We start from the raw sequence: 18805 nt of genomic DNA on the forward strand, positions 1-18805 counted from the left end.
CCAAGAAGCTATCGTAACAAACTATCTCAGACGTAGTATGTGTCGTAGCTCTATACTTATCCTCAACACTAGAATGGGAAACTACTAATTGTTTCTTACTTATCCATGAGATTCGATAATTTCCTAGTAACATACAATATCCAGTGGTAGAACGTCTATCTGTAACATCTCCTTCCCATTATGAGTCTGTGTATGCACGAATAAGAAGATCTAATGTAGAAGAAAAGTGTAATACCTGATATAAAGTTCCCTTGTAATACCGTAAAATTCGAAGAACTGCAGCAAAATGAGAAGTACGAGGAGCAGACATGAATTGACTCACAATATGGACTGCTCTGGTCTTGTAATGGTCAGATAGTTGAGACTACCAACAAGCTGACGGTTTAAAGTTGAGTTGTATAAAACTTTTCCATTAGTAGGATTGAGTTTGATATTCAGTTCGAGAGGCGTTTCTGCAATTTTATTATCAATTAATCCAGCAGAAAGAAGAATTTCAGATGCATACTTAACTTGCGAAATGAAGTAACCATCCGAAGATCTATCAACTTCTAGACCAAGAAAGTATCTTAAATGACCAAGATCTTTCATCTCAAAGCATGAATTTAGGTGGGATTTCATAGAAATAATACCTTTTGTGTCATTACCTATAATTACCATATCATCAACATATAAAATAAGAAGCACCTTTCCCTTCTGTTTTTTCCTGACAAACATTGTTGAGTCGTACGGACTTTGAGTGAAACCATAATGAAGAATAGCAGTGGAGAACTTCTCAAACCAAGCATGTCGTGCTTATTTAAGGCCATATAGAACTTCACAAAGCTTACAAACTTGATTAGGCAATTGATTCAAACCTGGAAGTGGTCACATATAGACTTCTTTCTGAAGTTCTCCATGGAGATATGCATTCTTAACATCCATCTGAAGAATATCCCACTCGGGCTGAGGCAACAGCTATAAGAGTGCGTACTGTAGTCATTCGATTAACAAGAGCAAAGGTTTCTTCATAATCTATTCCATATTCTTGAGTGTAACCTTGAGCAACAACACGAGACTTACATCTATCCGAAGTACCATCTGACTTTGTCTTGAACTTGAAAACCCATCTACTTCCCACAACAGGTTTTCCTGGAGGTAAATCAACCATATCCCTTGTTCCTGCTGATAGAAGCATTTATGTGTCTAATATATCTCAATTGTATATAATGTTAGTGCTCGATTTTGTACTTAATTGGTTATTTTATTTATTTATAGGTGTTTTTGGAAAAATAAGGCTTTTGCGGCGAAATTGGCTAAAAAAATGGTTTTTGCGCCCGTGGGAGAAAATTACTATACTGACTCTCACTTTGGATAAGGGGTAACCTAATTACTAAGGGGTGACCAATTCCAGGCATATGCTAGGGAGACCGGAACTGGATAAGGGGAGGTCATCTTTATAATTCAAATACAAGTTTTGGCGGGAAAGGACTATGCAGCGTCTGGCAGATTTGGAGATCGAATTTCGGACGTGATTTTAGGAGATTCAATTGCTGTATTTGGTACGTATGGAATCTACATGACTAAACAGGCCTGGTACAATCAATTGGACCCAACCAATTGGGATAGAATGGCCGGGAGAAGTAATCAAAGTCCTAACAGGACACGGTGTTCTGTTTTGAGTTTCAAAGATTGGTGAGAGATTTGTGGGGGATTTTCTACGCTGTAAAACCATGTATTTAGTCGAGTTCAAGTCAGAGAAGATTTTGGGAGCAATAGAATAGCTAACATACGCATACAAAGATCGACAGATGGAATTATTGTTCAAACTGCACGTGAAGAATAAGAGATTTATTCTCGAATTTGATCGAGTTTCTAGGGAATCTGAAGGCTATATATAGTTGGGTTTTTGTCATAAAAGGGTTAGAAACCCTTAAGAGAGAATTGGGAGTAGAGGAGAGCCGAGGAGAAGCGATTACAGAGAGTTACAGTGCTGCTGCTGCTGCTGTTCGATGAGGAAGAAGAAGAGGAAGAACAGACCAGCTAAGGCAGTCGTTCTTCAACAGTCTTAAAACCAGAAACGAGTGTCGTAGTTCAACTGCGCTACATATGTATCGTTTATAAACGGCATTACTCATCTTTGTAACAGTGACGCTGTAACGTTTATACAGCGTTGCAAACTCTCTTTATCACCATATTCATCAATAAAAACACCTATTAAGCAATTTTGAGCAAGTTTTTGATATGAGGAGCTAAACCCCTTAGCCAAGGCGACGGAGGAAGCCATTGGTCCTTATTTATGGTATAATTCTAACTTTATTATTTATTTGCAATATTATTATTTGATTATTTGCATGGAATTGAATTTGAAATATTAGTTTTTATTGAATAGTTGTGAATTATATTGATGAAGCATGCTGGGTTTTAAAAACTTTTGATGTTTTATACTTTGTGATTACAATTATTACTTCAAAAATATACAAAAAGGCATAATATTAGAATCACTCTAAAAGAAAAATTGCATGAATATTAATTATTAGAGTTTATCAAATAATGGGTCAATGGTGGAATCCAAGTCTTGGTGTTTTTCCCTAAAGTTTTCAAACAAATTTATTTGCCTGTTTAAATTTAAATCTAAAAAACTATTTTCTTCACAAGTCTGAAAAGACCCTGTTTACCACTATCTCTACAACTACAACCATTTTGAAAAACCATCACCTGCTTCCTTATGTGCAGTTAACTTATCTCCCGTTGAGTCTTGCCATTCTGGAACCACTGAAGCTTCCCTGTAATTTTTTGGTTAATGTTATACAAAATAGTTGTTAAGAAACAATCATAATCAGACAACTTAGTTGGTGGTCGTCGATTACGAGGAGGAAATGCTCTAACTTCTATTTCAGGAATCCCACTTTGAGTTTCATTATCAGAATGGACCATAGAGTGATCTGTATCAGCTTCAAAAGCTTCAGCAAGAGTGATGAGAGGAGTATACTCAACTGAAGATGAGAAATTTGATGGGGAATTAGCATCAAAGGGATCAAGATATGTGAAACTTTCTGAAGAAGATGATTTAGCACTAGGAAGAGACCAGAATGACATTTTATTCCAGAATGTAACATGACGACAGATACGTAATCTGTGAATCTCAAGATCATAGCATTTATACCCTTTTTGTTTTATGACATAACCTAGAAACACACACATGGAATCCTTTTTGATGAGTTTACTATGTTTTCTTTCTGAAAGAAGAACAAAACATGTTGACCCGAAGACATCTAATTCAGAGTAGTTTGGTTTCTTACCATACAATTATTCATAAGGTGATATACCTCCTATAAAAATGGTTGGAACACGATTCATCGTATAGACGGCAGTGAGAACAAATTCACCCCATAAATTAGAGAAAACGGAGTAAGAGAGGAGTTGAGTTCTAGCAGTCTCAATAATATGACGGTGTTTTCGTTCAGCAACACCATTTTTCTCTTGTGGTATTGTTCTTGATATAGCTGAAGAAGAGTACCTTCTGATTTGTGAAGTTGTTTGAAAAGGTTGGAATATATTCACCTCCTTGATCTTCTCTGAAGACTTTAATGGGTTTTCCGAACTGAGGTTTGATCATTGTAGAGAATTCAGTATATATTCTAAGAAAGTCTGACCTAGAACTAAACAAGTAAATCCATGTGTAACGAGTATAATCATCAATAAATATAACATATAATATAATGACCCTACCTTAGTAGCAACGGGAGTTTTTCCCCGAACATCTTAATGAATAAGATCACAAGGTGCAGTAGAAAGAGTAGTACGTACTTTTATTAAAGGGAAGAGCTGGCTGTTTACCAATCTTACAAGCAATGCAATGTGGCTCGTTGTCTAGAAGAACACTCCTTAATAGATCTTTATTAACTATGTAAGTAAGACGGGAAAAGGAAACATTGCCTGACTTGGAATGCCAAGAGATAAATGGAGAGATAGTGGATGAAGCAGCAACAATTTGATTCTTGGATGTTCTAGGAATAAAAAGGAACTCAAGAAGATACAAACGACCAACTTTACGACCTATCCCAACAAGCTTCTCTGTCTTGGGATCCTATATAACACAACCAGATGAAAATAAGTACATGTTAAGTCCTTGATTGCATAACTTAGCAACGGGAAAAAAAATTATTCTGATTTGAGAAACTAAAAGCACATATGGTATATAAGATACCCTTATCTGACCAATATGACTAGCACTTATTCATGTTCCATCTATTGTATGGGTCTTAGGTGTCACGATGGGTCTCATATACTCAAAAAAGACGAATTGAAAGTCATGTGATTAGAGACTCCTTAGTCAAGGTACCATTATGTTGTAAATATACCTGTAGGTGCTGAAAGTGCAGTAGCAATTGCGGGATTATTACCAATCGAGAGAGATTACTTAATAATCTCTTGTATCTCTGCAAGATTTGGTGTAGGTGTTGTCGGCTCTCTTGCTTGTTCCTGAATAGATGTTGATGTGACTGAAGCTGCAGAGAAATAAGATGTTGCAGTAGCATTGAATTTTCTTATTTCTCTCATGTTTCTAGAATATGGTGAGGTACAATTGCCAACAACATGTCCATAGGCTTTGAAGTAATCTCATTGTGGTGTTCCTGGTGGTGGAGTTGTACTTTGGCTTGTCGATCTTTGAGAGATGTTTGGTGCTGATATATATACTTGAAGAAAAAGTGCAGTTCTTAGCGAAATGACCATACTTCTTACAATTGTGACACTGAACTTGGAGCAAGTCACAATAAGTTGGATTTGTGGAACTCCTCTGAGAGTTGAATTAGGGGGTGAAGCTTGGACATGAAGATGGAACAAGCACAATAGGAACATCTGGTTTGATTCTCTTACGCGTTTCCTCATTGATTAACTCAGACAATGCAGTTTCTACAATAAGGTAATAAAGATCTGTGAATAATGGATGCTCTAACTCCTTCAAATTCCTCTCTCAATGCCATCAACAGTTGAACGAGTCTGGTTTCTTCTCCGTGTTTTTCCATAATTCTAAATCAGCGGTCCAGTTAGGTTCCATGAGAGCAAGATGATTCCATATGATTGACATCTAATAATGTAAATCGGAAGCGGTTTGATGAAGTTGTTGTTTTAAGGCTGGAATATCCTGTTCTAGTTTGTATCGTTGAGCAAAGTTAACTTGAGTATACTTTTTCGAGATGAAATCTCACACATCTTTGGCTACGTCAAAACTTGTGAGTTGCATGCTTATTGAGGTGATTACGGTACTGCTTATCCACGTAAGAATTTTATGACTGTTGGTTTCCTATTCATCAACAAGATCGACTATTGTATCTTCCTTTTCTTTACTACCAGGAGCAGATGATGATTCCTTTGGAGCATTTTTATTTTCCATCTATATACTTCCATATTCTTTTTTTAAAAGGCAAGGATACCGAAATATACCTCAAGAGAAAACTTTTCCTACATATAAGTCATTTCTCCGAAAGTGATTATCTATAGACTGAGTCGAGACAATACGACTAATCGGTACACACTTTGTGTGATCGTCTATGGATACGAGATCGAGACAATACAACAACGAAGTATGTTTACTTGGTACAAGGGTTCGAACTTAACCAAACACAATAGGATTGCTTATCAAGTAAATAGGAATTAATGTTTGTGTAATTTACTTTAATTATAATAAAACAATTATAATGCGGAAATATAAAGTAAATGACACGGCAAGATTTTGTTAATGAGGAAACCGCAAAAGCAGAAAAATCCCGGGTCCTTGTCCAGAATTGAATACTCTCAGGATTAAGCCGCTACACAAAATTACACCTAACTTCGTATAGTTGAGACCGAGCAACTAAACCTATAGTTCACCTAGTTCCGTCTGTATTCCCACGCCTCCAACTTATAAATAGGTCACATACTTGGAACAATTCCTTTGGTTCGTATTCCAAACAGTAAAGGAACAACAAATCTATTTGGTATCAACTTTATTCAACCAAGTGGTATGAGTCGGACAAAGGCTCTTCCGTTTATCTTAACATAAATTCCTTCGTCGGGTCCTTAGATCTATCTTATGTTCAATTACCGAAGTAATCGTTTAAGATTAAGCCAACAACACTCTTAATCTAAAGAATTGTGTTGATGCTGATCTACTCAATTAATCAATCCAATCTACCACAAGGATAAACCGATTATTAATTGGATCCTCTTTTACCAAATAAAGTATTGTGCACACCAAAGATTATAAATCCAAGTCAGATCTTCAATATCTTCTTTGTCTTCAAATCTTCTTAAATATTCAACTAAAACTTGCACACAATCACTTGAATCTCTTGTGATAAATCACACAGAATGGAGTCTGTTAACAATGGATTATTACAAGATCGTCTTTAGAACTAACAACATTCTAAAGATCCCTGTCGAAAATCTGAACTAGTTTGAGTGAATCTTATATCAGAAGAGAAGATCCTCAAGCATAAACAAACTAGGTGCAATCAAATTTCAACCACCGTTAGTCAATCAAATCAATCGAAAACAAAAGATAAACCGCAATTATCTAGTTTCCCACAAACGGTACACGCTAGAGCTTCTCAATCCCAGAGAAGACTTTAAACTGAGCGGCCGTAAGAGATTTCGCCTAATTAGGTTACTCTCCTCTCCGAATAGGCGGATACACCAGTAACAACAACAAAATAGGAAGTATGTTGTTACGAAGGATTAGTTTGCTAGAAAGGAAAACTTCAAGTATTTATAGACAAGGAAGTTTGGACACCAAGGAATTTCCAAAACCGAAAATATTCCCAAGATATTCATTAAAGCACTAATTCGGTTTCCATAATTCCTGGAAATGCTCTGTCCAAAAATAATGATCGAAATCTCTCGGAAAATCTAATTAGTAAATGTACATTACTAATTCTTGTATTTCCCTACAAAATGAAATTAATAACCTTAGTTAAAAAATACTTAACTTACTTATGTTTCGATCCTGGAATTTTCTTCCTTTAGCTATTAAGGAATAACTTTGAACAATTAAAGAAATAAACATTCACAGCACGTATTCAAAGTATGTCGACATCCTTACTTTGTAAGTTCTCTTTCACACTTACAACGTTGAAACCGATTTTCCACACTTCCAAAGAAGTTTATAATTGGTTCATCTGACTTTCAAGAATTATGTGATTGATCAAACAAACATTCAATCACAATCATGAGTTTAACGGTTCTACCAAAACAAGTTTCGATTCTACCTCCATGTGAGTACTGTGCATAGTCACACTATCTTTCCAAAAATTCGGTTGACTAGGTACTAGGATCGGTTCCCCACATATATATGGTATCTAACTTATACGTGTTGCACAGGTCCATAGGATCGGTTCCCTTTTGCCTAAAAACGTGTTGCACATGTCCATAGGATAGGTTCCCCTTTCTGCTATAAACCTTGCCGCACCTCATACAAGGATCGGTTTCCTTTGTGATGTACTACACCTCTTACTAGGATCGGTTCCCCTTTCCCAAATTTGGTCAGACATAACACAAACCCGATCATACCATCTCAGGTGATTACTTAAGATCGGTTTCACTAATAAAAGTCATATCAATACATAAGTCAGGCCTTTGTGAATAGTTCTACCAAGAACACAAACAAGTTATGAGCGGTTATACTCAATCACACATATTGGTTGTTCATAAAATATGCAATGAATAACAAAACCAATAACACCTGGCAATTTCCTTTTCGGTTCACAAACAAGTTTATGAACTTACTTCCTTAGAACACATGTAAAACATTGATCCCTAGGATAAAATCCTTACCTCATACCCATACATAATCACAATAACATTCAAATGATTATGATGATATCTTATCTACAAAGTTTAATGGTTAAGCAATAAACCTCGTATTTTATTCCTTAATATTATGTCTATCTAGAATTCAAATATGCTTCGCAGTTATGTTTTCAATATGCACGACTTGAAAGATATGTTAGGGAATGAAACAGTTCAAGTCAAATATCACTAACCTCAAGTGGAAGGATGATTGTCGTTGTTGTAGTTCCTTGCTTCTTCATATCTTCAAGTCTTCGCAATACTTGTAATGTCTCATATCCTAATACTTTCAAGCTAACCTATACAAAGTTGACTCTAGTACATAATCAAGCGACTCTTAACATAAGTTTTGATTCACTAAAATATGATAACCAAACTTGACATACCAACTCTTGGTGGATTCAACAGAGCAATGCTCTAATAATCTCCCCCTTTGTCAATTTTAGTGACAAAACTCTTACATCATATGGATAAACAAATTACAAGAATTCATTACACATACGCTTGATTCCCGATTCAACATCACAGTAAAACTGCTTACATTCAATCCTTGAAAATGTCGCTGTTGACATTATAATAACAAAGCTATTACTCCCCCTAAGGAATATAGGTACATATTCAATCTGCACGTCTTTGTTATACCAATTCATATGACATGTTACTCTCCCTTAGTTTGTGCTTTCACTCTTTCGTTAGATAAACGTTCAAGCACCACTGTACATGCCTCGTCAAACTCCCCAATCACACATTAATAAAAATTAAAAGTAGGAAAACGCCCAGGCTACGATGTGGTCGGGCCACACACTCCAATGACGCTTGACGATGGAGCTAGACCCTTCATCTATATAACCATTCATTGCCACAGTAAGATAAATATGAGCTAAATCACTATATCGGACGCTTGAAGATTCATTGCAGTCAGAAAGTATTGGAGCCCCTGAATTGTCAGTTATGAAACCATCCTTGGCATGCATAGACCACCTTTTTAGAAAATACTGTGACGGTATCTCCAAAATTCCTCTTGAAAGAAGTACTCTCAGAGCATGTACACATAGAATACCTGTAAACTTGAAACCATTGCAGCTACATTCTAATGAATTCTCTTTTTTATTGAACCACACTTTCCGATCTTTTTCATTTTTTACTGGATTCACTATCTCAACCTTATGAATGGCGATCTCATCATCCTCATTTTCAATTTTGTCAAGATAACAACCAATTTGTTTTATCTGTTTTTGGAATATAGTGAACACCTTTCCAGTATACATCTTCGCTGCCTTCTTTTCAAAACGCAAGTAAGAAATAAATACAGGTTCAGAATGCTTACATTTGTAATCAGCTTGTAACTCTTTTTTCCTCCAGTCCATCACCGCTTTCTTATACTGCAATATGAAATCATTAATGCATAGGGTGCGATTTACATAACCCTTGATGAAACTGTTAACACTTTCACTCCTTTGAGTTGTTGCCATACCAGGGAAAAATGTTCTCTTCCATACACAGGAGCCCATGTTTCTCGTAATACATACAATTTTATCAACCAATCATTGTCAGTAAGAGAGTATTTTGTGAGCATCGATGTCCACAAGGATTCAAACTCTTCTTCAGTTTCATCACTATAAAGACACTTCGAGAAATCCTTGGTAAAGTTTTCATTGGCTGCATAAACATGAGACAGATGCTTTTCGGCATTCTGATAATATGCCATATGCATAAACGATGGTGTGTGTTTGGCATTACCTCTTTTATAGCATTTCCAATCGCTTGTGCCTGGTCGGAAAATATGGTCTTTGGATGCTTTCCTGACATTGCACTTAAAAATGATTCAAAAGCCCACACAAATGATTCAGTAGATTCATCGATAAGTAAGGCCATCCCAAATAAGACATACATCCCGTGGTGATTCACGCCTACAAATGGAGCACAAGGCATACCATACTTATTAGTGCGAAATGTAGTGTCGAAACAAACAACATCACCAAAAAAAACCGTAGTCTATCTTTGATCTGGCATCTGCCCAAAATATATTACAAGCACTATTATCATTGTCGACTTGTACTTCATAAGAAAATGACGGGTTCTCTTTTTTCATAGCTTTAAAATAGTTGAGAGCAACTTGAGCATCACCTTCTCTGTATATCTCTCGACGCCTTTTCTGAAAATGATTTTTACAATCTGTTAACGTAAAATTCAGATTTTGCGGACCATCATGTTCCTTGCTTAAAATTGAAAATGCTTTAGTTGGCCCCACAACCTCCGGAATACCGAGCTTGCTGAGGTAATATTCTTTTTTGAGACCTTAACAGATGCGCTTCTTCTGCAAGCACTAGTTCATGGTTGTGTTTTTCAACAATTTCGTTACAGAGAACACACCACCTTTTGCAATGACTTGTATATGAGCCATACATCCTGTCCGCAACACCGAGCGTTCTTTTTGTGGTGTACCTCTTTTATTTTTTTGCTTGAAGCCTTCTTTTGAACAATAAATTACCCTTTTTCTAATTTCACCATCACTTGAACGTTTAAAATGACCCCTCCTGATGCTAAATCCCGATCTTCTAGCGTAACAATTGTAGAAATGGTACAATTCGTCCTCTGACTCAAACAACATTCCTACTTTTGGGTATAATCATTTATCCTGTCATTTGATGTCTCCACCAAATTTCCATTTTCATCCAATATATGTTCATCAATTTCAGTATCACAAGGAAGCACACAATCTAAACCGTTATCAAGCATTGTTTCATCTAAACTTACATTAAGATCCAACAAATGGGGTATTATCTGTTTCCTCCATGGAACCCATTAATAGTCTGCAATGAAACACAAAACTAAGTGTATATCTAAATTTTGACAAGATACTATAGTAGCCCTAAGTTGACAACAATCAACCAAAATTGAAACTTGTACAATCAAAATTTCACAAAAATCACAAATTTCTTATAAACAAATCCAATTTCAATTTCCGAAAGAAACAAAAATATAATCTTTACGTGACAACAAATTAAAATTTCAATTTAAGTTACCCATTTTCGTCTCTTACATGATTACTTGGTTAATAAAATTAAAATTTGACAAGAAATCATAAGTTTGATAAAAAAGAATGACTTACTTCGAGAGTTCTTCTTCACCTTCTTTAACTTTGTTACAGGTGATCAATCATAACTTTGGTCTCTTCAATTCATGTTACAGACGGATTTAGGGAAGGCTTCTTAACTTTGTGTGAGAGTTTTGGAAACCGAAAAGGTATAGCACGATAAAAAAGAGGAGACTCCTGTTCGTTTTTAGGTAGTTATATCTCTTTGTTTATAAGCAGTAGGTTTTTACTTTATGAAAACTGTTCTGGAGAGGAATCCGGTTGAATACAGGACGTGTCGAGAAAGGAAGAAGGGCGGCATACTCCGAGTATGTGTCCCGACCACATCGTAGCCAGGGCGTTTTTGAATATAAGTACATCTTTTTTGGAAATCTTTTTCACCGACTAGGTTACATCAGTGGCAAAGGTGTGTTGGCATGCATTCCATTTGAGTAACTAAATAGTTATTGTTAACTATATTCGTTAAAAATCTTAGGAAAACTATGATTAGGATTTACATGACATGGGTGGATAATGAATCCTGGGTTCCACCTGAAGTATATGAAGGGATCATGATTATGGTGGCTTTACATGATCATGGTTGAAGCAATAAAATTAGCAATCAAAAACATATTTTGTGAATTGTGTTTGATAGTAGCTTTCTCCTGATATTGTTTTCTTTATATTTATTGACTAACACAATCAGCACACAGCTAACTAATTTGGTCAAATGTACTTACAGTTGTTTTCTTTATACTTATTGACTAACACAATCAACACACAGCTAACTAATTTGGTTATTTTAAATGAGGTCACAGATATTATCGGACATGACAAGCGTTATTTTGTCTATGATCTATCTTCTTGGGGGTAGCAAATCCATTTTCAATTCAGATACAACTCTGAAGATTCTTTTCCTCATTATTATTACGTGTTTATCTTTCGCCTTCCGTTTGCTAAAGAGTCTCTGCTTGGTTACAACAATTCAAACCAAATACAGTTCCTTAATGGTAAATATGCACAACTAATTCATATCTTATACTTTAAATTTTGATATTGAATCTTGGAGTTAAATTACGTATGTTGTACTGATTTTTGATTTGAACTTGAAGCATTTAAGCATGCGTTTACAATATTAGGTGTCTTCTGGTCGCCAAATTTAGATATTTTTGGTTGGCCTTGTTAATATGACTGGGAAATCCATTTTCTCCTTCGCCTGGGATATACTAATAGACTGGGACATAAGAAGGTATGTTCTGTTTATTTAAAATAAACAACTTTTTAACTAATACAAATATAAGAATTGTAAATCATTGATATTCCATTTTCGTAATGTAATATCTTCCTACAGGACTTGGACTCGTGAGCACGTCTCACAAAAATTTCAATCAATGATCACATCTGATGGAAAAGTAAAATCCAAAAACCATATTCAAGTTAAATCGATGTTATTATACAGTAGAACCTCTATATTAGAATACTTCATAGAGGAATAACCTCTATATAAGAATTAAAATTTCTTGTCCCGATTTTGGCCAGCTATATCTAAGAATAAAGTCATAGTTTTTTCCAGTCCCGTCTTAAGGAACTTACCTCCATATAAGAATAATTCACGGTAGTTATATAATAATATATAGGCGATATCGTACATCAAATTTTAAGACGAAGAGATTCTATTAACCAATTTGAAAAATTCTTTTACTTTTTAGCTGGTGTGATGTTTTTTTTTCTTTTGTACGACTCATTCAAATATCTTTGATCATATGATTTCATTTTTCAATTTTCTATATGATTGTTGAATTTTGTGTGGATTGCATTACATAGAAAACTTCATATATTAATACATGTGAAACAAAACAAATTTCACATGTGAAACTAAACGAAATTTATGTTTTCCTAGGTACATTGTGTTGCATAGAGAACTTACTATATTTAACTTATGTATCGTACATGTGAAAGTAAATAAATTTTAACTAATATTTATATTGCGTAAGTACATTGTGATGTTTGTTGTGCGTAATTATGTTTTCTCCTAGAATACATTTATAGAAAAAATTTATTGATCATTTCAAGATAGACCTCCATATAATAATAACCTTCATATAAGAATATTTTCTTGTGGTCCCTAGGATATTCTTATATAGAGGTTCTACTATATTAAGCATGAAATAACTTCAATATTATTTTCTTTTGTTGGCAGTGGTGTTACATGTTTGTAGCGTTTTGACCAGAACCTCGATGACTACAGAATTTTGCTGGGTTAGTCCGTTGCAGAGATCCTACGAAGATTTCTATGGGTAGTCATTAGAATTGATGTCCAGATTCAAGTAAATGTTAGAATGCAACCACCCGTTAAGTAACTTGAGGTCATAATCGTGCCCCCATCGTCCAATTGATGGTCAACATATTGAAGTTTGCGGTGTGCCCTCTTAGCAAATAGATGGTCGGCACGTGGAAGTTAGTATTGTATGATTTTGTTTGAGAATTTGGCTTCTTTTATTGTAGTGAGAAACTGACCCTAGTTGTTGTGATTCTTGAAGAAGATTTTAAGAAGTAGAACTTTCGTTTATTCTAAGCAAAGAAACTATGATGAAGTTGTTTATTACAAAAAAGTTATTTTGCATTTGGGTCGTAAATTTTGGTATGGTTTAATATTTGGGTACTAAGTTTGTCCAATTTAGTGTTTGGACCTTTGACCGATTAGTCAAACTAGTCAAGCCATTAAATTGTTAACACCAGTTGGGAAGACTATTTACACGTTTGACACTCTACACGTGGACGCGATTTATAGTATATTTTCACACGTATTTGCTACTTCTTCTCAAATCTCAATAGTCAATACGTTTTTCCTTCTCTGACATTCAATCAAAAAAACATAAAACAGAGAGACTGTTTTGAGAATGAAGCAGTTTCAGTGAGATATCGGTAGTGAGGAATGAGTGAATTTAGGGTTTAATGTTTACTCTTTGTTGATTAGTTGGAGTTAATAAGGGAGGAAGACAAATGAAGAATTTTTCCATCTAAAATGAAGAACTTTTGAATTACGTTAAAAGGAAGACGAAGAATCAAAGCTATGGTTGGTAAATTCAGTATATAGATGAAACCGACTTATATTCTACTTAGGTTTTCTTAAATGTATAATTCAATTTGGTTTTGAAACATGGAGTTGAATTCGAATTTTAAGTCTCCTTAAATTCGGGGCTTTTACTATACAAAATACAATCATGTAGTTTACACTTTATTATTATTTCTTGTTGCGGTAGTAACATGTTTCTGATCATTATCTTTTTTTTTTAAATGCGTTTCTGAATTAAAAAATTATTGGAAATTAGAATTGATTGATTCGGGGAAACTTGGTTTAATGGTATCTACTGAAATGTTAATGCAGTAAATTTTGTTAGAAACTTAAAGGTTTGTTGTTGATGTATTAAGATGTTTTGTTGATAAATTTTTCTGAATATAAAGGGAAACTCTTTTTATGAACGAACAAATATATTAACGGGCGGAAGTAACTCGTCTAACGGTTTATCTAGTTGACCAAGTTGACTAACCGGTCAATGATGTGATTTGTAGATAATGGTAAAAAGTGATTCAATTCTCGAACTTGTGAAGGATAATTTTAGACTTAAATTCAAAACTAAATAGAAAACTCGCTAATAACTATAACAAACATCGACAAAGTTGGTATCAATATTAAAAGAACACTGAGGCTAAGATTCCACTATTTTCCAAGTTCAAAGTGATTTGATCCAAATATTTATATTCATGCAATTTTCTCGTTTAATTTGATTCTAAAATATTGCAACTAATAGATTTTCAAAAGTAATAATTGTAAATACCAAGTATGAAGCATCAAGAGTCTATAAGCTAAGCTTACTCCATCAAAATAGATCACAATCACTCAAATAAAAATCATATTCAATAATAGTTCAAGGCAAATAATCATAATAATAATTGCAATAAATTAAATAAAATAGATTGTACCGCTTTTTGTTGGAAAAATAGCTTCCTCTATCACCTCAGCAATGGGGTTTAGCTCCTGATATTAATCATGATCTCAAAATAATTGTTTATGGCTCAAAAGATGATTAAAAAGATGAAAAGTGATAATACAGACGATTCGCAACAGTTTGCTGGTGTTGCAGAATCACTGTTACATGGAGAAATAGTACCTAAAGACCTAATGCAACATATGTGATGAACGCACATAGGTACTGCTGTGAAACAACGATAGTTTTCTGCTACTGTTGCTTGTGCATCAATGTTCTTCCTGCAACTCGATCTCTGGAGCTCTGTGGTGTTATAAACTTCTCTGAAAGGATTCGTACCTCTTATATGACTTATCCCCTCTCCTTTTATAGGTCACAGCTCGATTAAATCTCCCCCAAAATCTTGGTTTATCTCCACAGCAAGTTTCAGATTTTCTTTCTGCCAAACTCTCTTCACGCGTATTTGACCTCTCCGAATACTTCCAAACTCTTTATTAGATAACTACGAATGTTGGGAAGCTTTAGCCTTTAATCTCCTAGAATTGTCGAAAAATACTCCAACAGCAACCCGTGACCACAACACCTCTGTTTCCTTCTCCCGGTCGATCTAACCCAATTCATTCGATCCAATCACATATATCGACCCTGTTATGCTCTAGGAAGTCCATCCCAACAAAAATCCGAGATTGAATCTCCTTAAATCTTCCCAAGAATGCGAACCCTAATCTACATGCATGCTGGTTTGTTTTCCCACCAAATTTGAAATTTGAATTTGTGAAGAAAGGGGGCACGCCCTATCCAGAGTAGGGGTTCCTTTAGCAGCTGCCTTAAGGGGTGTCCTGGAGGTGCCCCTTATCCAAACCGGGGGTCCGAATAGCAAGTGTCCTCCGGGTGCTTTCCGACAACTTTTCGAGCCAATTTTTTCCAAAAATGTTTATTGGCCAAAAATACCTACAAATAAATAAAACACCATAATAAGTACAAAAATGATCCCTAACAATATTTAGAATCGAGACAAATCGGACACAAAAATGTGTCTACCAGTCAACGACCCAAACACTAAATCGGACAAACTTAGGACCAAAACACTAAACCATACCAAAATATATGAACCAAATGCAAAATAACTCATTACAAAACTAAGCTGGTAGATAAACGAAAATATACTTACAAAAGAAAACTACTGAATGTAAGTGGGTTTTTAAAATTTATTGCTTTAATACAACTGTGTGTACTTTCGATTGTTTGTTGGTTCTGATTGTTGGTGATTCTGGTTTACATGTATGCAAAAGCAAAATAAGTTGTTGTTAAGAGCTAGAGAAGATAATCATGATGCATATCCTCTGTAAAAACTGCTATCCTAGTCGACTTTGAAATTTCAATGATAAAGGGTTATCTTATATTTAACCATATATGTGTTATCTTGTTTAGAGTTCAACTAGGTGGAGGCGATGATTACTATGATGGACAACATGAATCTTAGAGGGATACCAGGGTTTCAAATGGTATGTTCTGATTATTTTGTTACCCTCCGTAATTTGATTTGGTGATGCTATCCTTCATTGTTCTCTAGCCTTGTACAATATAATCCACTGAATGAATACCCAGATGAGGTGTATGTTGGGAAAATTGGCACCCCATGCGCAGCGGAACACATGATCAAAAATGAAAATTGGTGATTTGAACCAAATGTGGGAGAAATAATAAGAGAGAGACATAAGATAAAACACACAACCACTGCACAAGATATACGTGGTTCACCTTTACAGGCTACATCCACGGCCAACATGACCAGAAAAACTCCCATTAAATCAAAGATCATTACATACTCTTTCCGCAACCCAAGACAAGACCCAAAGAGTTAACAAGACATACCCGAGAACACCATCGAAGAAACCATAGAAATCAATTATCTAACCATTTCTCAAAATATGCAATTGATTATTAGGAAGTAGCACGATTTTTTTACGGGAAAAGTTAATGTGTGTCAAGTAACTCCCAAAACATGCAACTGTTTTTAAAATACTCCCTCCGTCCTATTAGTCCGCTTTGACTAAGTCAAGATATTAAGGAGACCAGAGGAGTGTACAAAACTACCCCTGTTAAATGATATATTATTATTAAAATTAAAAGGCGCATATGGAGTATGTAAGAAAAATACATTGTAATTATAGTATTTATAGAAATATTTAAATAGAAGATAAAAATAAAAATCTTTATGGATTGATTTAGTAGATTTGTTTCCTATTAGGAAGATATCATTTAATATTTAGATTGGTGATATTTAAAATAATTTTATAATTGTAAAAATCTGAAGGATATATTTGAGAGTTTGACTAAAAAATATGACTATAAACAGAAACTGGACAGTATTTTAGGACAAACGGAAATAGAATAGAGGATAGAAATTTTAGGACAGAGGGAGTAATCAATTTGACCGAATTCAGTAGCACGAGACCACTTTTGGATTTCCTTAAGTTGGTCTTCTTCTATTGTATTTCCTCCGCGGAAATAAGATGACCATTCTAAGAATTACTAGTTAATCCAATATATATGACCACCCACAGAATTGATTTAATGGGTGGTCCAAAACATGTTTTTTGGACCAAAAAAGTTACTAGCATGTCCAAACACGTGTGAACCTTGTTATGTGTGTTTATTAATTTGCAGAATTACCCTGTATCTATGATCTATTCAGTATAGTTTAGAGAGACGCGGGAGCGAGAGAAAACGTGGGTGAGTTATTCTTCGATCTGGTTCATCAATCGTTTAAGCGAATCCAATACGGAGAGTTGTTGCAAGAGATGATTTAAGACTCATTCAAGCTTAATTATTTGTATTTCGGTAGGTTGATTTATTTTTATTAATGTTTAGGTTTTTTCTCGATTTTTTTCTTATGATTTTGATTTCCTAGGGTTTAGTTTATAAAGTTTTCAAATTGGTTGATTTCTTCTGGTAGAAATAGCGATTTTGTCTTTTTTCGATGTTGACTGTAAATGGAGGAGTTTTGTGTTTGTGAATTTTATGGGCTTGATCTGAAATAGGTTGAATGATACATAACTAAGTATACCGAAAGATAACGATAGCTGAATATAATTGTTGAAGAACAAAAGGGAAGTGAGTTTGAGGCAAATGAAAAGAGATTTAGTGAAGCTTGACCGAACAAGAACAAACTTTCGGTAAGTAATTATTAATTTTAAGATCTTTAAGTTTTATTTCTAGGTTCAATTGTATTGTTTATTTGATTTTTGTCAAGATCCATAAGTTTTAAAGATATTTATGTTGTTTTTGTCTTTTCAGTTAGTATTTTAGAACTGGTATACATGATAAGATGCGATTATTGAATTAGAAAATTACTTCCGACTAAACCAGGCGGTAGTTTACAATTGGTATACGGGACTTCAAGTGTTCATTTTTGGGGCCTATTATTCATTGATATCTTAGTTACACGCATTAATTTGCAAGTACATGAAAAAATTGTGTTGTTGGCGGCTTTGGCAAAGAATCCCAGAATACTGTACGTATTTGAAAGACTGAAAAGACAAAAAGTAGTGTAGTGGATTTTGGTTACTTTACAAGTAGCGAACATTAGATGAATGTGTGGGTATATTTTGATCATGGAACTTAAAAATACTCTTAATCTATATTAATGAAATATTTAGTGTATTAATTGCAGATGAATCTAAAATGTTGATATGGGTTTTGTCTATTCTTCTTTATCTTCAGGCAAAAGCAATTCAGATCCTGTTAATGCAGGAACAATACTAATCACTACTACCGGTATTCACCGTGAATCCTTGTGTTTGATAGATTTAGTTTTATAGATCTTGAATTAGTTTTGTGCTTCGGTAAATTTTTTTAGTAGCCAATTAACACACCCTGCATCTTTGATGCACTAAGAGAGTTTCACTCACTACATATCATATCAGTATGT

This window comes from Papaver somniferum, chromosome 3 (assembly GCF_003573695.1).
Source record: "Papaver somniferum cultivar HN1 chromosome 3, ASM357369v1, whole genome shotgun sequence".
Classification (NCBI taxonomy): Eukaryota; Viridiplantae; Streptophyta; class Magnoliopsida; order Ranunculales; family Papaveraceae; genus Papaver; species Papaver somniferum.